The sequence below is a fragment of the Chlorocebus sabaeus genome, chromosome 5, assembly GCF_047675955.1.
Source record: "Chlorocebus sabaeus isolate Y175 chromosome 5, mChlSab1.0.hap1, whole genome shotgun sequence".
In the NCBI taxonomy this organism is placed as follows: Eukaryota; Metazoa; Chordata; class Mammalia; order Primates; family Cercopithecidae; genus Chlorocebus; species Chlorocebus sabaeus.
In genome coordinates this window covers 52,775,435-52,796,626 of record NC_132908.1, presented here as the reverse complement: position 1 = coordinate 52,796,626, position 21,192 = coordinate 52,775,435, and the positions used below count along the sequence as shown (strand labels likewise).

Sequence of the window (21,192 nt, the reverse complement as noted above, 5' to 3'; positions counted from 1 at the left end):
GATATCCACACTGTGGGTGGTGATGTTGGCAACAAGATAGTTTGTGTGAAGTGCTTTAAAACAGTTGAGTGAGCAGTGGTGTAGAGAATTGATAATATTTCTGGTCAGATGAAGGGACAGATTTGAAGGCCAGGGAGGATATTTTTGGTAGCAACTATGAAGGGCCAGAGGGGAAATAATATAATCTAAGAGGCCTCAAGGTTGTCAAGGAGGCTGTAGACCAAATGGCCATTGAAGACTCTTGTTGGCAGGGCCAGCCGGGCTGCCAGTCTGAGCTGGCAGTGTTTGTGCCTTCAGAGCCACTCGCTTGTTCCAGCAGCAACCTTCTTCCTCTTCTCAGAAACTTCTCAGCTTCTCCAGCCTGCACTGTGTCCCACAAGCAGGGCTGGAAACCGCATTCATCCTTGGGTCTCTGGCACTCGTAATCCTAAAATGTCTTGCCTGGTCTGGAATGTCTTTTCTATTTCCCCCATCCTGGAAGTCCAAAGCCAATCAAATTATCTTTCCCCAGCTCAAGAGTTAATCATCAGCTTCTTATGTAAATCAGAACAGGAAAGTCTTGCTTGGTCAATTCCTTTGAGAATATTGTTCTGATGCTGTTCTTCAGTAACTCAGCTGCCTCTGCCTGCCTATTTAGCACTTACCAGTTAACAAGAAGCTCTTTCTGGCTCCCGAACGAAGTTCTCTGAGGTCAACAGCAGCCGTCGATGTTCACGGAGTTCAGGCAGGCAGCCAAATGAGTGGGAATTGGGTGCATCCAGGCCAGATCCTATTTTGGGCTATCTGGGTCCTTGCAGCCCCCACCAAGGGTGAGATATCCAGTGAGAGAGGAGGGATCTCAGAAGATGGGGTGGGAGAGGATTTTCCACTGGTAGAAATGAGGTTATTTTTTAGACGTCTCTGAGTGTCCGTGGAGAGCTATGTAGTACTTTGATGGCATCAATGTTCTGGTGTTGCCGAGAACCTAGGACCAGAGCTTCCTTCTTGGGGTGGGTAGTGCACAAAAGTCCCTGGTTCTGCCCTTGGGTTGCTCACAGCCTGCAAGGAGTTTAGAGGGGCTCTATCCTGAGCACTGGGGAGGTGTGAGGAGCAGAGTCTGTGCTTCTGCACTCCTGGTTGCAGCGACAGGACTTTCAGTAATGAAATGAAATTAGAAACAGTGCTAAGACACCTGGGTCTTGCTAAGTAAGTAGCTGGGCAGTTTCCTTCCCAAGCCTCCACATTCTGTGTGGTGACTGAGACTCCTGCATGCCCCATCTCCCAAAGTGCCATGCTGCTGGAAGTAGATGGGTTGATTTCAAGAAGCATCTGCTTGAGAATTTTACATTTTCATCCATGAATACTCATGTGTATTCAAAAGCATATAACTAACTCACCAACCACAATTCCATAAATGTCATTACTTGGAATTCTTCTAGGTAAAATTTTAAAAGGAGTTTATTGAAATTAAATTTTAAGAAAAAAAAAAAAAAGCCAGTAATCATGCAGGTGCTGCACAGATGTGCCGGCAGTGGTGCCGGAGGGTGTGAAGTGACAGAAGTGTAGGAACCCCTGGGAAGATGAGTTTGTGGCAACCCAGGATCTAGAGAGTTCGGTGTGTCAATCTTGTAGAAAGAAAGAGCTCTCAGCAGAAGGGAGATGGGTTCCTGAGTGAATGGGGGAGATTTTGTGGCTAGGTGCTGCTGGGCTCCTAGGAGAAACTAAGTCAGTGGTCTCATGGGGGTGACTTCTACAGCAATCTCAGAAGAAGCCATGGACTTGGATTCATGGAGAGGGAACCTGGATACTGTCAGCTGCACAGCCTCTGGGTGAAGGAAGCATGTCCCCACTGGGGAGCTCCAGGCTGGGTGGGCCATGACCCTGCCTGTCCCCAGCCTGCTCCTGATTCTTCCAAGTGTTCCCCCAGGGCCTTCTGCTGAAGGGCCACAGAGGAACACCAGGCTGGGATGGATTCAGGGCAAGCAAGTCACCGTGCTGGGAAGCCCTGTGCCTGTGAACGTGTTCCTCGGAGTCCCCTTTGCTGCTCCCCCGCTGGGACCCCTGCGATTTACAAACCCTCAGCCTGCATCGCCCTGGGATAACTTGCGAGAAGCCACCTCCTACCCTAATTTGTAAGACCAGGTTCGGGCCCAGGGTTAGCTTGTGACTATGGGAGTGGCAGGAATGCAGATCATGCAGCCCAGTGAGAAAGAAGAGGGGTTGGCGTGGATGAGGGAGTAGGGAAAGAGAGGGCTTGAGCCTCGGGCCAGTGGTTCGGTAATCTCCTGACTCCTAAACCGACTGATGGCCAGGACGCTGGAGGCATCTTTAAAAATATGCCGATTCTCCAAGCTCCCTTCTGAACTTTCTGAATCAGAGTATCCCGAACTAAGCCCAGGAAACTATTATCTGAATGCTCTCTAGAGACTCTGATCACCAGCCAGGTGTTCTGGAAGTGCTGAGATGGGCTTACTGAGTCCTTTGGTCAGAAGGGACTGTCTAGGTATCTTCTTGTGACCTCTCACCCAAGCCTGGCCTCTATGGTCAGACTGGGTGGGGCTTTATTGAGAAGAACCACACTAGAAGGGTGTGAGCTCCAGCTGCCAAAACTGTGCCTGATGTAATACCTGGCCCATGGTGAACTCCATAAATACCCATGGAATGAACATGTGGACGTGTCTCTGTGACACAGGGACTCTGGGAGGTAAGGAGCTCCTGGTCACTGCAGATTTTCAAGCTCGGGTAGGTAAGCAGTTACCAGGTTAATTGTGGAGGGGTGAGGTGAGACTTACTGGGTGGGCAGTGAGACTTGAAAATCCCCCTAGAATCTTCCACCTCTTTAGAATCTGTCAAGCTCTCAGGTTGGGCCACATGGGTTCCTGGCAGAAGAAATTTTGGTGCCAGGATATTCCCTAAGCCACAGAAGATGACCCCATGTGGTCCAAGGACTGAGGACATCAAGCTGAAACTCATTTGTTGTGTGCATTCATTCATTCACCCAACTAATATTCATTGAGAACCAACTTGATAACTGGCTCTCCATTAGGCCAACTGGCTCTCCATTAGGCCTGGGGACATGGCAGGGGATGAGTCACAGCTGTCCTCAGGCAGCATGCAGAGGGGTGATGGTGGCAGGAATGTAAGCAGTAATTGACAGTTAAAATATAAGATGGGAAGGGCAACCATTAGGGTGTCAGGGAAGGGTGCTGAGGGGAAACAAAGACTCACCTGGCCCAGCTTTGATGGGAGGTCAGAGATGGCTTTTCTGAAAGCACTGAGGCCTGATCAGCAACATACAAAAGGGGCAGGGAGGCATGAACACCTGTCAGGAGAAGACGTGCAGCGATATTGCACATTATTCTATTATGAAAACAACTAGCATTGATTGTGCACACAGTATGGTAGAAGCATTCACATTACAGCCTCACTTAATCTTACGGTGTATCATGCTCTGTGCTGGTGCTCTGAGGTACAGAGGTGACTAAAACAGAGTCGTAGGCTTTCAGGTGCTCACAGCTGAGCTGGGGATGATGATAATGCACACGCACAAGCTTAGGACAAGTTCTGGGGAAGAACGCAAAGTAGGTGGGTGTTTCCAAAGAAGAGGTATGGTAGAACTGGAGAAATCTCAGAAGGCTTCTGGGAGAAGGTGGCAAGTTGGAGTGAATCTGAAACAAAGGGAAGAATGTGAGCACGCAGATGTGGGGAAAGAGCAGTCCAGGCAGAGGGCGCGGCTTGAGCAAAGCCTGGGTGTGGGAGTCTATCCCATTTGGTTCCAGGTACAGAGGCCAGGAAATGTTCCTTTGCTCTTCTGGGGACAGAAGAGGGAGCCGCAGGGGCAAAGTCCTTGTTATTCGACTGTGTCCTGCCCTCTACAGTTTGGAGAATTGTTGGACCAGCTTGGTTTCTTATGTGTGTCTATATTATCATGGTGGCATAGGAGGGTGGTGGGTGGTAATGATGCGATTATTCTACACCATGTGCTTTCCTAGCCAAGAACCAGATCAAAGAGAATTATAATTTGCTTGCTTGTTTGTTTTGGAAACCGTGGGGGTTTGGGCATGATTGGACTTTGTACCAGTAGCTGCCTCTTCTGCTCAAGCAGAGGAGACAGCCAGGCCTCCCTGCTCTCAGAAGAACTGGCCCTTCCCAGGCAAGTTTGCTGATAACTTTTTCTGAGGGTTTTCTCCTCTCCTTCTCCAAGGTGCCTCCAGAACTCACAGTGGCTGCACTTAGATCAACACATGCTCAAGAAGCATTACCCCAATTTCAACGTGTCAGAAGACTGCCTGTACCCGAACATCTATGTGCCTGCCCATGCCGATGCAGGCTCCAAGCTCCCCGTAAGGCTGCCTGCTGTGTGCGCTTCAAGCTCCAGCTAGCAGGACCTTGGCCTGGGATCCAGGCAGTGCAGCTGCGTGTCTGGAATCGGGACTACTCCCTGTTGGGAAAAAGGCAAATGTAATCACATCAACAAACTTTTAAAAAATCATTCAAATGATAGATTCATGTGATCAGTTTTTCTGATTGATTCTTTATTGGCAGTGCCTTGACTTTTAATTTTTATTTTGTTTTGTTTTTCCCGTCTGTTCCATATTTAGTGATCTGTAAGCTTTCAGAAAAGACACTGTTTAAAAGGAGCCTGACTTTTGTTTTAATTTGAGATATCTTTTTACAAAAAGGTTAATTTTTTCCTCCAACTTTTCTATTCATAATGAAGACAGTCAGGTAATCATGTTAAATGTTTCATTTAAGAATATAAAACATCCCTGTGTCTGTGCGTGGGGGAAAGGCATATTCTATTTTTTAGCCACACCCTCGCATCCTCTTCCATTCCCCATGCCTCTGCCAGGGGAAACTGGCTGTCTTGTATCATAATAGTAATGTCTATTAAATGCTCGCTGTGTACCAAGCACAGTGCATCATCGGATTTAACTCCTACGCTAACCCAGTGGGTAAGGACGATTTGGACCCACTCCACAGATGGAGAAGATGAGGCAGAGGAAGGGCATGAATGACTTGCTCCATGTTGTACACACAATAGGCGCTAGATTCTGGCACCAAAGAAAGCACTTTGTCTACCTCCCCTTTCCTCAGTGGCTTTCTTCTCTTTACCTGCCCCAAATGCTGTAATCTCTAATATGACCTTAAGAAAGAGAATGGAAGGGATTTGTTATTAAATATATAAATGCCATTTGAATAATGGTTTATGTTCCCTGGTACCAATTTTTCTAATCAATAAAACTTTTACTCTTCCCTGTTTTGTTTTTCTCTTTTTTGGGGGGGGCGGGGGGTATGGACAAAGTCTTGCTCTGTTCCCCAGCTGAAGCGCAGTTGTGCAAACTTGGCTCGCTGCAACCTTCGCCACCCGGGCTCAAGGGATTCTTGTGTCTCAGCCTCCTGAGTAGCTGGGATTACAGGTGCCTGCCACCATGCCCAGCTAATTTTTGGTTTAGTAGAGACAGGGTTTCACCATACTTCCCAGAGTGGTCTCAAACTCCCAAGCTCAGGCAATGCGCCCACATCAGCCTCCCAAAGTACTGGGATTACAGTCGTGAGCCACTGCGCCTGACCTTTCTTCTTTCTCTTCTTTCTTTCTTCATTTTTCATCCTTTCTCCTCCTCCTCTTCCCCCTTCCTCCTTCTCCTTCTCCCTTCCTCCTCCTCTTTCTTTTTCTCCTCCTCCTCTTTTTCTCCCCTCCCCTCCCCTCTTCCATTCTCTTTTTCTGCCCTCCCCTCCTTTCCTCTCCTCTCTCTCAGAGCTTTTCTCTGAAACACCTTAAGCTGCTTTTGCTCTTATACATGGCTTACAATGGTTTCCATCTTCCTGTGGGTCACAGGCTCACTGGTATTTAGTGAACAATTTCTGAGCACTTTAAACTTGAAATGTACTCTTGCTTATTGTTCTATGAGCTTTAGATGCAGAATTTTGTTTAAACCTCATGATAACTTCGTTAGTGAGATACTTTCCTTCTTCACATTTTACAGATGAGAAAAATGAATCTTAGGCTAAGTAATCTTCCCAAGGTCACACAGCTAGTCAGTGGCAGTGGGAGTCAAACCCAGGCACTCAGGTGCCAGAGCCCACACGCTTAACCCTGGGCCTTCTTCAAAAGACAAAACCTCGTACCCTGCTTAGCAAGTGGGACATTTCTATTTGGAGTTAAGAACATGTGCCTCACCTGCATGGGGAGGGGAGGTGGTGCATCGTGGGTTGACTGGATGCTCCTCTCCCCTCCTCAGATCTTGGTGTAGTTCCCAAGGGGTGCCTTCAAGACTGGCTCAGCCTCCATCTTCGACGGGTCCACCCTGGCTGCCTATGAGGACATGTTGGTTGTGGTCGTCCAGCACTGGCTGGGAATATTTGGCTTCTTCACGTGAGTCTCTCCAAATAATCAATACCCCAGATCCCCAAGGAGCAGCCGTGCAGTAGCCAGAGACAATGCTGTGCAACCTAAGAAGGCGTGAGCCTTCTGGGACATTGAACAAAACTGGCCCTAATTACTTAGGTAATTTTTGCAGCTGTAGGAAACAAATCCCAAAATTTTGGTGGCTTAAAACAATACAAATCTCTTTCTCTCACAGCGAGCATTTAATAGACATTACTATTATGATACAAGACAGCCAGTTTCCCCTGGCAGAGGCATGGGGAATGGAAGAGGATGCGAGGGTATGGCTAAAACTTGAGTAAAGTTTAATTGAGCATCCCTGATCGGCAGACATTCTTCCCCATGGCCAACCAGGGATCTAGCTCCTTACATCTTGATCTCTGATGTGGATTCTTTAGGGCCCTAATCTTCTGCATTTGGCAGGTGGACCAAGAGAGCATGGAGAATCATGCAATGGAGCGTCTCCTGGCCCAGCCTGAAGGTGGCACTCGTCACTTCTGTTCACTCATCATCAACAGAACTCAGTCACATGGCCACATCCATCTGCAAGGGAGCTGGGGCCATGTAGCCCCTCTGTGGGCCCTGGAAGAACAGTGCACTGTTTGTGTGAGCAGTCGGTAGTGTCCACCTGAGCCTCACTCCAAGGCTTCTCGAATGCTCACTAGAGAATCATCACTCCATCACCATGGCTTCCCTCCTCCAGTCATGCCTAACATGTACTGGGCTTTCACTGAAACAGTCGTGGGGCTGTGCACTTGCCATGCATTATTTCAACTCACCCTCAAAATAACCCTTCAAGGAAGATTCTCTGTTGTTATTCTTATTTCACAGCTGGAAAATGGAGGCTCAGAGAGGCCAAACAACTTCCCAGGGGTCACAAAACAGAGCTAGGTCTCTTGACCCCTTCTATTATCTGCCTAAGTCATGGCGGGAGAAGTCCTGACCAGGGTGCAATGTAAGCAAAGAGGAGAAGTGAGAGGTGGGGCCAGGATTATGCTTAGGGGTCACTGTCACATACTATGGGAAAGGCAGCAATGATTCAAACATGAATCCTGCCCTACAGAGGCTCCTGACTATGGGGGAGATAATATAGGGACAAAAATATCCACATTACCAAGAAGGAGATGGTTAATTCTCCAAAAGTGAGAGGCCATGGGGCTGTGGAAACAGAGCAAGGAGTTGTCAGGGATCAAGGAGGCTTCAGGAGAGGGGTGGCATTGGAACTGCACCAGAAGGATGTGGTTGGGTTTGAGGAGATGGGATTCAGAGAACATGTGCTTGGCAAAGGGTGCTAACTGTGCAAAAGCTAGGAAGTTGGGAGGGAGGTAGCAACACACAGGGATGAAGCAATGCTTTTGCAAACTGCACTGTGCCTGTAGCCCTGTAATGTGGCTCTGGGAGTGCTTTGCAGGCAGGACAGGCTGACGGGGTGCCCTGACCAGAGCAATTACACTTCTAGCTGCTCTATACGTTAGAATTCTGCATAAGATTCCTTTGGTAGAAAAGCTTTCAACAATTGTTTATCATATCTAGTTTTGTTCATAGGTAGATGAAGCTATAGCAGGAGATGGATGTGGGAAGGCAAGGACAGGCCTGAGAGGGAAAGGCTTTGAATGCCAGGACGTACATGGAATTTGGGCTTTATCCAATACAGATTGAGGGACCAGGATTACCTTTCTCAGAGTAGTGTACCAGGAACCTCACTCTGGAGCAGAGTGGAGGGTGAGCCAGGGGTGCCCAGCTGCAGATGGGGAGCCCCACTGGGAGGCACTGTCTTGATGCATGCCATGGGGTCATTCAACCACAAAAGCAATAGCTAACATGTATATAACATGAGTCTATGACATGCTTATTGTCTGCCTGGCGCTGTTATTCTTCACAGCCATGTGGAGTGGGCACTATCATTATCCCCATTTTAGATGTGAGAACCATCGAGGCAAAGCAGGTTAAGTGACTTGCCCAAGGTCACCCAGATAATAAGTGACCAGGCTGTGAATCCCATGCTTGAGGCTGAGATGGTAACCATTAAGGAATAATGCTTCTCAGATAAACAGAAATGAAGAAAATGGGACCAGGGTGGGAGCCACAGTAGAACGGAGGTAAAATTGGCAGGGCTTGACTCTTGACCAGATGCAGGGTCCTGGGAGAGAGAAGGTGGAGTCAGAGCCAGCTCAGTGGTCATGGACAGTGGAGGGGACCAGGGGAAGGAGCAGTCTGGGGAACTGGAAAATGGAGGGGAGTAGAATGTGCCCCAGGATGACGTGCATATATGGTGTGCACTGCATGCATACTTTCATTCTAGACATTTCTTTGGTTCTATGGCATTTCCACTTGTTTCATTTGTTCTCCCATTAATTCCATCCTGGAAAACATACAATTGGCAGGGGCAGCAGCATTGGGGCGTGGGATCCCAAAACTGCAGCTTTCTAGCTCTTGGGCAAGGGGGTTTAACCTCTCTGTGCCTGAATTAAAGAGTTGATGTATCCATTGGTGTCCTGACAGCAGGCTCACAGGTTTAGTGGAAGGGAGTTGGCATGAGCTGCTACTGTGGAAAAAAGCACCCTCTGCCCAAACACCTCCCATCAGAGATGGAGCATGGGGTGGTGGGATAAACATCGCAGTCTCTCTCTAGCCCACCCTCATGGCACACAGCTGAGGCCTGGGTGATGCCATTCCTAGAGGTCAGCTTTTCAGGGGCAGGGCAGAGAAGGGTGGAGAAGACCCAAAGAAGCAAAGGGAGAAAAACCAGCACCACCTACAACATAGCTATGAGGGTTGTATGAATATTAGCCTTAAAGCCCTTCGAACAGTGTCCTGTACTTGCTGCAGCTGCTGTTATCGTTTTGTTTGTTTGTTTGTTTCTTTTGAGACAGCGCTCTGTCATTCAGCCTGGAGTGCAGTGGCACAATCTCGGCTCACTGCAAACTCCACCTCCCGGGTTCATGCCATTCTCCTGCTTTAGCCTCCTGCATAGCTGGGACTGTAGGTGTCTGCAACCACACCCGGCTAATTTTTTTTTTTTTTTTTTTTTTTTAAGTAGAGAAGGAGTTTCACCATATTAACCAGGATGGTCTTGATCTCCTGACCTTGTGATCTGCCCGCCTCAGCCTCCCAAAGTGCTGGGATTAGAGGCTTGAGCCACCATGCCCGCCTGTTATTGTTATTATGACTATTATTAATTTAGTTTCATGGAAAATTCTGTGCCCAGGAAACCCTTGCTTTCTAGTACAGACCAACTCTCAGGATTGGATTCATGGATTCCAGACCAGCCTGGGCAACATAGGATTCATGGACTGGGATTCATGGATTCTGAGGATCCCATGAATACTTGAAATTTCACCTACAATATTGTATGTGCATTTCTTCTCGGGTGCATAGCTTTCATCAAATTCTCAAAGAAATCCAAATCCCAGCAAAGTGTGAGAACTGAGCCCAGTTTCCCCAGCTCCTCCAGGCCTCTGACTCTCAGTCCCCTCCCCACTGACGCCTGCCCACAGCCTCTGCTGAGAACGTCCAGGGCTGTGGGAAACACACCATGGCTAACAGAATTCTCACCCTGCCTCTTGTCCTCAGCACATGGGATCAGCATGCGCCGGGGAACTGGGCCTTCAAGGACCAGGTGGCTGCTCTGTCTTGGGTCCAGAAGAACATCGAGTTCTTCGGTGGGGACCCCAGCTCTGTGACCATCTTTGGCGAGTCCGCGGGAGCCATAAGTGTTTCTAGCCTTGTGAGTTCTTTGCTTTGTGAATTGAATGAATCTCAGTGCAGGAGGTTCCAAAAATGATGATGAGTCACTGGCATTTGATTGGTGCCTTCATGTTGAGCAAACACTTTAATACACATTGTCTTCTTCAAGCCTCAAGCCTCAAAGCAGGTTAAGTGACACACATTATGAGTTAGGGGCTTAGTCTCATTTCACAGACAAGACAGCTGTCATTGGGAAAGTTTAAACAAATCATCTAAGGTCACGGAGTGAGTAATAATTTGAGGAAAAATCCCTTGTATTTGTAGAGGAGAAACCCTAGTATTTAATTACCAGAGTGGTAATTACTTGTTTAATAGGAAACTCAGCTAAGGCATTAAATGCCAAAAGATGCATATGAATATTTTATTTTAATTGAAACTATAAAATGTAAATTCCCTCACCAACAGTTTGATACAGGGCCTTATGTTTGCAGAGTTGGTCTGCTGACTTGAGTTCCAATGTGGATTATCTTGCATAAACCACCTGCAAAATTCGCTGTCCTCAAATTGTAGTTTCGGTTTCTTTACAGTGGGTGCAAACTTAAGGATGCCTGCAAAGTCGCCTGATTTTAGTGCATTTGGGATTTTTATACTTTTCCTATAAATATTTTACTTTTTTCTTGTCCACACAAAATTTGACAGCAATATCTCTCTCTCTCTCTCTCTCTCTATATATATATATATATATATATATATGTATATCTGTATAGTATATATATACACATACACACACACACATGGATTTTTGGTTTGTTTTGTTTTGAGATGGAGTTTCACTCTTGTTGCCCAGGCTGGAGTGCAATGGCGCAATCTAGGCTCACGACAACCTCCGCCTCCCAGGTTCAAGCAATTCTCCTGCCTCAGCCCCCTGAGTAGCTGGGATTACAGGCATGTTCCACCATGCCTGGCTAATTTTGTATTTTTAGTAGAGACGGGGTTTCTTCATGTTGGTCAGGCTGGTCTCAACCTCCTGACCTCAGGTGATCCACCTGCCTTGTCTTCCCAAAGTACTGGGATTACAGGCATGAGCCACCGTGCCTGGTGACAGCAATATATATTTTTGAGACAAGGTCTCACTCTGTTGTGCAGGCTGGCAAGCAGTGGGGTGATCATAGTTCATTGCAGCCCAAACTCGTGGTCACAAGCAATCGTCCTGCCTCAGCCTCCCAAGGAGCTAGGACTACAGGCATGCGCCACCTTGCCCAGCTGCCCAGCTAATTTTTTTTTTTTTTTTTAGAGATGAGATCTAGCTATATTGCCCACAATGGTCTTGAACTTCTGGGCTCAAGTGATCCTCTTGTTTTGACTTCCCAAATTGCTGGGATTATAGGTGTGAGTCACAATGCCTGGCCCGATGCAATATTTTTTAGCCATCTTTTATCAAGAATTTTTTTCCAGACATAATTTGATTTTCTTTTTACACATACAGTTCATTTGTTCTCATGATATTTCATTGATTATGTAACTACAATAACAAGTGCAAATGACAAAACAGGTTTGGAAGTGAACAAACCTGATTCTTGCCAAGAAACTGGTGAGAAGAGAAATGTACAGAGGTGCTAGAAAAAGGCCCACTGGCTCAGTGGTCAGCATTTCCTTGGCATAAGTTGGCAGGTTAATTGCAGCAATCAGTGACATGGTGGTGAGTTAAGAAAACTTCTGCTGAATAGCACTTGACAATATCTGTGGTCTTTTTACATCTTCAAAATTACCTTCTAAGGTGGATTATATTAACCTGATTTTTCATATATGATAACAGCCATTATTTCATGAGCAAAATTGGACCAGACCCTGTGTGAAAAGTTCTATGTTTATTCCTTCTTCTGCTTTTCACAACAGTTTTGTGATACGGGCTCAATTTTTACTCCAGCTTTACAGGGGAGTGACCTGATACTTAGAAATATTAAGCAACTTGGCGGGGTGCAGTGACTCATGCCTGTAATCCCAGCACTTTGGGAGGCTGAGGTGGGCAGATCACAAGGTCAGGAGATTGAGATTATCCTGACCAACATGGTGAAACCCCATCTCTACTAAAAATACAAAAATTAGCTGGGCATGTTGGCACGCCCCTGTAGTCCCAGCTACTCTGGAGGCTGAGGCAGGAGAATCACTTGAACCTGGGTGTTGGAGGTTGCAGTGAGCTGAGATCACACCACTGCACTCTAGCCTGGCCACAGAGTGAGACTCTATCTCAAAAAAAAAAAAAAAGAAAAAAGAAATATTAAGTAACTTGCCTGAGGTTACCTAGCTAGGAAGTGAAGGAGCTGGAAATCACATGTCTGAATATTTGACATCAAAGTCCATAAAGAACCACGGTCTCAGAGAGGTTAAGTAACTTGCCCAAGCCTTCACAGCTAGTCCTTTAACCCCCAAACCAGGGCTTTTCCCCTCTAAGCTTAGAGCTTTTAAGGATGCTTCCTGGGAAGGTTTCTTTGAAGAGGAGTGAATGGTATGTGTGTCGCTGAGGAGTAACTTTTCCTGGGTCTTCTGTGTTCTCTCTCCAGATACTGTCTCCCATGGCCGAAGGCTTATTCCACAAAGCCGTCATGGAGAGTGGGGTGGCCATCATCCCTTACCTGAAGGCCCATGATTATGAGAAGAGTGAGGACGTATGTATACTGTTAACACCTTGCCAGCTTCCTCTCCTCAGTTAGCAGAGAATGTGGTCAGGCACCTTCTTACCATGTGTTTGACTTTCCTTAGTGACCATGCCCAGGGAACCTCATGCTGGCCCAAGGTGAATCTTGTTCCTCCATGAAAGGTCTGGTTCCACAGGAAATGGATCTAGCTACACAATGCCACACCACTGGTGTGCACAAGTGTGTGTGTATGTGTGTTATGGTTCTTACATCTTACCCCTTATTCTTTGCTTGTGATATATAACTCAGTGCCCTCTATCCTATACAGCTCTTCTGTGCCTACGCTACTCTGCTGGGAATGGATACCCAGGACATTGTGTTAAGAAAGATTCAGAGGCTGTTTCCAGCTCAGTGGGAAATAACGCTGTGACTGATTAGTGTTGTCTGGCTTGGGATTATAAGGGGCATCTATCACACGATATTTCTCATCTGTCTCTTGTCTTAATTATCTACTAGATCGAGAGGCCCTAAAGACCAGGATCTCTCTGTCCTTCATGCCCCCAGCATAATACTTGGTATATATCAGGCAGCCATAAGTGTTCTGAATGAATAAGTTAACGAATGAGCTGTTTCATTCAATGCACATTAATTAAGCACTGGGCTGTGGAGCCATCTCTTGAGTATTAATCATTTTTGTGGTAAATTTTCTTAAACATCTTAGAGAAAGTAATAGTATATACCAAGAGCAGTAACATAGAGTTATAAAGTTTTAAAAGAATACCCTCAATAAACAGAAATATTGATTTTGATAACATTCTCTATAAAACTATTTTCAGTTTGGGCATATATTTATTCATTTGACACGCATCACTGGGTGCCCACTATTTTGCCTGCTCTGTTAAAGCTTTGGGACTTATCAGTGGAGAAAGCACATCCTAAGCTTGAGGGCAATCTAATCTTTTTATCACCTATCCTTGGATACGATTAAATCCTGGAATCCATGGATAAGTTTGGGAAGTGGTCCCACAATTGTGCCAGACTCCACATGCTTGCACGTTTTCCCAGGGAGAGAGTCTGTGACTTTGATTGGATTCTCAGAGTATCCATGACTCCCAGAAGATTAAGAACCATCACTTTCAGGGAGCGAGTTCTACAAATATGGAAGGTTCCGTGACAAGGAAAGCAGATGTTCAGCAATGGGCCAGGCATGGAAGGTGGGGAACATCAAGCTTATAGGAGATTGGATGAGGAAGGGATCTTTGGGGGATGCAATGCCCTGAAAGGACATCGTGGAGGGAAGAACTTAGGCCTTATAGAATGAGAAGGATTGGTATAGAGGCAGGAAAAAAGACAGGTAGGACATTCCAGGCTGTGTGTGGGCCTGGGGCTTGGGCAGGGCTGACAAGCTAAGAATCTGATCTGGAGCCCTGCCTCTACTGACAATGAAGGAGCTTGCAAAGCTGCTTCTCGCTCTTGGTGTTTCTGTCTTCATTTAGCACCTTAAGATTGGGCTTCTAGACTCTGGAGGGGCCAAGTACCAATGCAGCCAAGCTCACAGGACTGATCTCTTTGGGACCATGAATCTTGATTCCATTCCACGGTCACAGACTGGCAAACTCCTATCCCCAGCTGTGGTGTTCACTAAAGATGACAAGGAGAGCCAGGCAAGAGAGTGAGGGTGATGCAGTGGCAACCTGTCCGCCATGTGTACCTTCCATTACAGGGGCGTGGGGCTAGGCAGGGGTAGCAGGATGGACTCATGTATGGAGGACAAACCTGTGTCTGACTGGAGGGCATTTTCCAGCTTCCATTTTCCTAGATGCTTCCAATATCATGCTCTAACCTGGCCCTTCTCTGGAAAATAGCTGTAGGTGGTTGCACATTTTTGTGGGAACAATGCGTCAGACTCTGAGGACCTGCTGAGGTGCCTGAGGACAAAATCCTCCTGACCCTCATCCAGGTGAGGACAGACAGGACAGTTTTGGAGGGAGACTTGCCCTTTGAATGGAGAGATGAACAAATCCTATGCCTCTGTTATTTATTTGGATTTGGAACACAGAAAAGAGGAGGATTGGGGATACTTGGTAACAGCTGTAAAAAAAATAAGTAGGGGTATAGAACCCTTGTAGGTAATTTAAGAAAATTGTTGGGGCAGGGGTGCCACTTAGCCTGGAGAAGATTCAGCAAAGTACAAGGCTTGTCTCTAAGTCCCTGAAAGCATCTCACTGGAGAGAGGGACCACCTTTGTTACGCATGCTTCCAGAAACTGAAGTCAAAATCAGGAGCTGGAAGTTCTATTAGGAAGTCATTTTAGTTCTGCATAACTGAAAACTTTTCAAGACCTCAGTTGTCTGGAAAATGATTGGGCTCCTTTAGAAGGTGGTGAGATGCCCACCTCTCCAGGTATTCAAGCAAAATCTAGCTGACCTCTGACAAACTTTCAATCAGTGACAGATAATTGGACCCGGTAATCTTTATGTCCCTTCCAATCTTGAGAGCCTTTGATGACAGTCTTTGAATGAACAAGATCGTTATCTTTCAGATTTCAACATTTGCTAGTTTTGAGGTGTGTACCGAATGTCCACTCTGAGCCATGCTAGACTCAGTGAAATGGAGAATAAGTCCTGGACTTGATGTTGTGTCAAACTCTTTCATGTGCTCCTTTCTACCCAAATTCCAAAACAGAAACCTAAGGAAACCATGATTAGGGCTGAGTGTTGCTTTCTGAGACCCAAAATATATCCAGGCATGTCTAAGACACTGTCGCTCAGGGAGACACTTGAGGAAGATGTTCACACCAACCCCCACAGTCCTGACTACTCCATCTACCACCATTTTTACCTTTGCATTTGGCCAGTAGTTCTGAAAGTTGAATATGCATCAGGATCACTTGGAGGACCAGCTACAAGAAGGTTCCTTGGCTACACCCCCACCCCAGAGTTTCTTATTGAGGAGCCTGAAGTGGGCCTGAGAATGTGCATTTTTAACAAGTTCCCAGATGATGCTGATGCTGCTGGTCTAGGAACCACACTTTGAGTATCTCTGGGCTAGGCTGTATTAGTCTCTTCTCATGCTGCTAATAAAGACATACCTGAGACTGGGTAATTTATAAAGGAAAGAGGTTTAATAAACTCACAGTTCCACATGGCTAGGGAGGCCTCACAATTATGGTAGAGGCTGAAGGAAGAGCAAAGACACATCTTACATGGTGGTGGGCAAAAAAAAAAAAGCTTGTGCAGAGGAGCTTGCTTTATAAAACCATCAGATATCATGAGATTTATTCACTATCAGGCAAATAGCATGGGAAAGACCTGCCCCATGATTCAATTACCTCTCACCGGGTCCCTCCCACAACATGTGGGAATTACGGGAGCTGTAATTTGAGATTTGGGTGGGGACACAGCCAAACCATGTCACAAGCCACTGTTTTTCTTGGTAGATATTATTATTATTCCCATTTAGCAGATGAGAAAATAAGACACAGACAAGTTTAGGCCCCTGGCCCAAGTACGTGGCAGAGCTGCCAGGGTCTGATATATTGAGCTGGGCCCATAGTGTTTGTTTTTACTTTTTAAGTGCATTTAAACCAGTGCTAGTCTATGTTGGCTTTGCTTGGTCAGGATTTGGGACAGCAGATTTTGTGAATAGAAATAGGTGATGATTTTTTTTTCTTCCTTATTACAGAAAACAAAGCCTTTCACTCTAGTGGTTGATGGTGCTTTCTTTCCTAATGAGCCTCTAGGTCTATTGTCTCAGAAAGCATTTAAAGCAATTCCTTCCATCATCGGAGTCAATAACCATGAGTGTGGCTTCCCGCTGCCTATGGTAAGAATTCTGGTTGTCCATGCTGCCACTCTCTCAAACCATGATGCAGCTCTTGGCTTCAACAGCTGGGCATTTCCACAGATGACAACAGGTGTTTTAAATGCTGAAGCCCACCAGCCGAGCACACAGTGATCACCTTTCCTCTCTCTGAAAGAGTGCAAGTGAGGACCAGTCAAGTCACAACAAGCGTCCGCCTTCCTCCTCAGGTGATGAGGCTTAGGGTGGAAGAAACAACTATATAAAAAGGAAAGAGGGGATGGGTCCATTTCGTCTTTGTTCAGACAATGTTATAAATGATCGTTTCCAAAAAATGCAGTTACCACTTCAGAGCTGACATTCAGATGGGTTTGAAAAACTTCAGTCCTTTAAACTGTTCATGTCCAGCCTTGGTTCTGACATTTTGACATCTGAGAATGCTAAGGTTGTATAAGTTGCAAAATTGTTAAATCATTTTATTTATTCAACAAGTATGTACTGAGCATTTATTAGAGACTTATAAAAACTGAGCATACGAGCTTTCTGGGAGCTTACACTCTGGTGGGGAGAGACAAATGAGACGAGACACGAAGTTGAGAAGATGATTTCAGAGAGTGATAGACGCTATGAAGGACACAAGTGAGGAGAGAAGGTATCCTTAGAGAGGATAACAGGTGGTCAGGAAAGGCTCTTCTAGGGAGAGTTTGTTGAGCTGAGGCCCAGGTGCCGGGAAAGACCCATGATTTTTTGATTCCATGTCTTAGCAAGACTCTTTTCATTGGAATTAAACTTTTCATCTGTGGAAGAGTGGAGAGTTCAAATTCCTAATACTGTTGAAGCTCATTTATATAGATTGACCTCCTCATTTTAACCTGGACAAAATAGGGTTAAAAAATAAAGAGGTTCATCAGATTACAAAGCTAGCTGGTGGCTGTCTAGAACCAGAGTCCCGAGTTCATTGAGTTGTGAAAGCATGTTCTGCCATTATTAATTTGACCTCCAGGACAATGTTTTGAAGTAGGACTAGGGATTTTTGTACTCATGTTGCAGACGAGGCCACTGAATCACAGTTCATGGCTTAAGTAAGGCTTTTCAGTGATTTTTGGGTGTGTGTTAGAAAGAAGAAGGCAGGTGCTAGTGATGACAACCAGCACTGTAACTACTGTAACCAGCTCCCCAGTGTCTTCCAGTGCCAAGCACAGGCCATCCAAGCAACAACTTGAAAACAGGCAGATTTTCCCTATTTTAAAGAAACTGAGACTCAGAGCAGCTAAAGCATCTTTCCAACATCTCCCGGCTAGTAAAGAGACAGTGGTGTATAATTTTTATGTATTTAGGCTCTGCCATTTTAATTTAATTTAATTTAATTTAATTTTTGAGTCAGAGTTGTCCTCTGTTGCCGAGGCTGGAGTGGAGTGGTGTGATCTCGGCTCACTGCAACTTCCATCTCCTAGGTTCGTGATTTTCCTGCCTCAGCCTACTGGGTAGCTGGATTACAGGCACCCACCACCATGTCCAGCTAATTTTTTTTTTTTTTTTTTGGTATTTTCAGTAGAGACAGGGTTTCACCATGTTGGCCAGGCTGGTTTCCAACTCCAGACCTCAAGTGATCCACCTGTTTTGGCCTCCCAAAGTGCTGGGTTTATAGGCGTGTGCCAGTGCTAAGCCTAGGGTCTGCCTTTAAATGCCAAGTTCTCTGCTTACCTGCTGTGTGATATTAGGGGAGTGACCCACCCTCTCTGAGCCTCCACTCCTTCTTCTGTGAAATAGGGCTCATCTTAGCACCTGCCTCACAGTTGTACATCAAATAACCTGGCATACAGTCAGTGTTCAGTAAATGCTAGATATTGGAGTTATTCAAGTGACAGAATTTGCAGAGCTGAAAAGCCTGTGTGGGTGCTAAAATTCCATGTGAATTTGCAGTTAAACCCATTGCAAGTTGTTAGAGACCACAGGAAATCCCTGAGAAACAAATCCCAGCTCCTCAATGTACAGAGAAGGTTTTTAGTAGTTAAAATATGCTTGTGGGTAATTTAAATGACTCTGAGGGTTCCCTGAGATTCCAGGAGACAGGTACGGCCCTAGTATTCATTTAAGTATCCACCATAGTGATTCATTACCCCAAGATTTTCAGCAGAAAACATACCAAGAACATTCATTTGCCATGTGGATATTGTTTCTGACGCCTCAAGTTTTAAAGCTGTAATTTTGCCAGAAAATGGTAATTTAACAAATAATCACATGAAGTGCTTACTACATACCAAGTACCAATTGTAAGTGCTTTACAAATAGCAACTCGCTCAGTTCTCATCACCACCCTCGCAGGAGGTACTTGCCGCAAACTCCGTCTTACAGATGAGGAGCCTGAGTCAGGAAGAATTGAGTCCCTTGCCAAGTTTTCAGCTGGTGAGGGCAGTGCAGGGAGCCTGTGTTTTCAGCCACCAGCCTCACCGCCACTGCCTGACCTCCCACTGTGGCTTCTCAGAGGCCCCACCCACAAAGGTCTTGAGAAGGAGAACAACAAACACCAGTTTGGAAATTTTCTGGCTTCTCTTTGAACTTGATGTCCAAGCCAAGTTGGGGCCTCTTAGGCAGTCAGGGCTGCCATAATAAAATACTGTAGATTGGGAGGCTTAAACCACAGACATTCACGTTCTCACAGTTCTAGAGACTGGAAGTCCAAGATCAAGGTGCTGATATCGTTTTGTGTGTCTAAACTTTCTTTTCTCATAAGGACATCAGCCAGATTGGATTAGGGCCCACTCTAACAGCTGCATTTTAACATAATCACCCCTTTATAAGTACTATCTCCAAACAGTCATATTCTGAAGTACAGGGGGTTAAGGCTTCAATGTGTGAATTTTGAGGGGGCCACAATTTAGCCCATAATGGGAACCTTGTCACAAGGTGGGCACTTGGGCCCCACAGGGCTGCAGGTGGAATGACAGGGACCAGTTGCCTTTTATCAAAAGTGAGAAGAAATTAACTATCAGAGCAGGACACTGAGGCCACTTCCACACGTGGCTGCCTGTTGCTTGAGGGCTCCTTACCCAGCTTCTCCTGTGAAAGTCGGCTGCCCATGCCCTCAGGGAGATGGGTTTCCCTTCTGATGATTGGATGGCTTACAGAGGGCACCGCTTCTCTCCACAAAAGGAGGCTCCTGAGATCCTCAGTGGCTCCAACAAGTCCCTTGCCCTCCATCTGATACAAAACATCCTGGTAAGTAATTTGGGAGGCTGCATTACTCCAGAGACACATGCACTTAACAGATAGCCCTGGGTCACACTCAGGGGGAGAGGCCAGGGGCACAGACACTCCTCACTCACTCAGTCATTCAATAGACCTTTCCTAAGCACAGGTGTATTAGTCCACTCTTGCACTGCTATTAAGAAATACCTGAGACTGGATAATTTATAAAGAAAAGAGGCTTAATTAGCTTATGGTGCTGCAGGCTGTACAGGAAGCATGATGCTGGCGTTTGCTCAGCTTCTCGGGAGGCCTCAGGAAACTTACAATCTTGGTGGAAGGCGAAGGGGAAGAAGGCACGTCTTACATGGTTAGAGCACGAGGAAGGAGAGAGGGATGAGGTGCCACACACTTTTAAACAACCAAATCTTGTGAGAGTTCTATCAAGAGAATAGCACCAAAGGGATGGTGCTAACCATTCATGAGAAACCACCCCTACGATCCAATCACCTCCCATCAGGACCTGTCTCCAACATTAGGGATTACAATTCAACATGAGATTTGGTGGGGGACACAGGTCCAAACTATATCAATAGGCCCATAAACCCAATCCACAATCCCCGACCTGGAAGAGATCCAAAAACCCAGAGGCTTTTTGTAACCCACCCAGCAGCAGAACCGGACCTCAACTGATTTGTGGCTATCAGTCATTTTCGTTCCCACACATTTATTCATGTTATTTATCCCACTATTCAGCTGTTTCTCTGTGGATGCATTAATGTGGGTTTTGGCATGTTGCCCCCACCCCGAGCCTGTGTCATAACACGCAGCATGGGTGCTGTCTTGGGGAGAAGGGTTTGGAGGATTAATGGAGCTTGTCTGGTGATGGAATGGGGGCGTGGATAAACTGGGAAGAACCAAGAGTACCAGCTGGAAGCAGAGGGTGTGAAGAGATCAGCTGAGGGTTGGCCGCAGCAGGAGAGAATGCTTTCAGCTGTTGTAAGCTATGTAATCAGGATAGACTTCATCCTAAAGACTGAGAACAAAAGGAAGAAGGACATGATTTGATTTCTATTTTAGGAAAAGCCCTCTGAAACTGGGTACGGTGGCTCACACCTGTAATCCCAACACTTTGGGAGGCCAAGGCAGGAGGATTGCTTGAGTCCAGAAGTTCAAGAATAGCCTGGGCAACACAGGGAGAACTTGTCTCAACAAAAAATAAAAAAATTAGGCAGGCCTGGTCGTATGCATTTGTGGTACCAGTTACTGGTGAGGCCAAGCAGGAGTATTGTCAATCCTGGGAGTTTGAGGCTGCAGGATCTCGCCACTGTACTCTAGTCTTGGAAACAGAGCGAGAGACTCTGTCTCACCAAAAAATAAAATTAAAAAAAAGGTAGGAAAACAGAAAGAAACACTACAGGCAGAGATCCCTCAGGCCCCCTGGTGGAGGGATATTTGACAAGTTGATGAATTGGGACTAAGGTTTGAGAGATATTGATGTTAAAAGTTATACAG

The 21,192-nt window shown here is 46.1% G+C and overlaps 1 pseudogene; it reads left to right on the top strand.

Moving 5' to 3' along the window:
- Positions 1-736: 736 nt before the first annotated feature.
- Positions 737-19,775, top strand: LOC103233019 (carboxylesterase 5A-like; annotated as a pseudogene).
- The last annotated feature ends 1,417 nt before the right edge of the window (positions 19,776-21,192 follow it).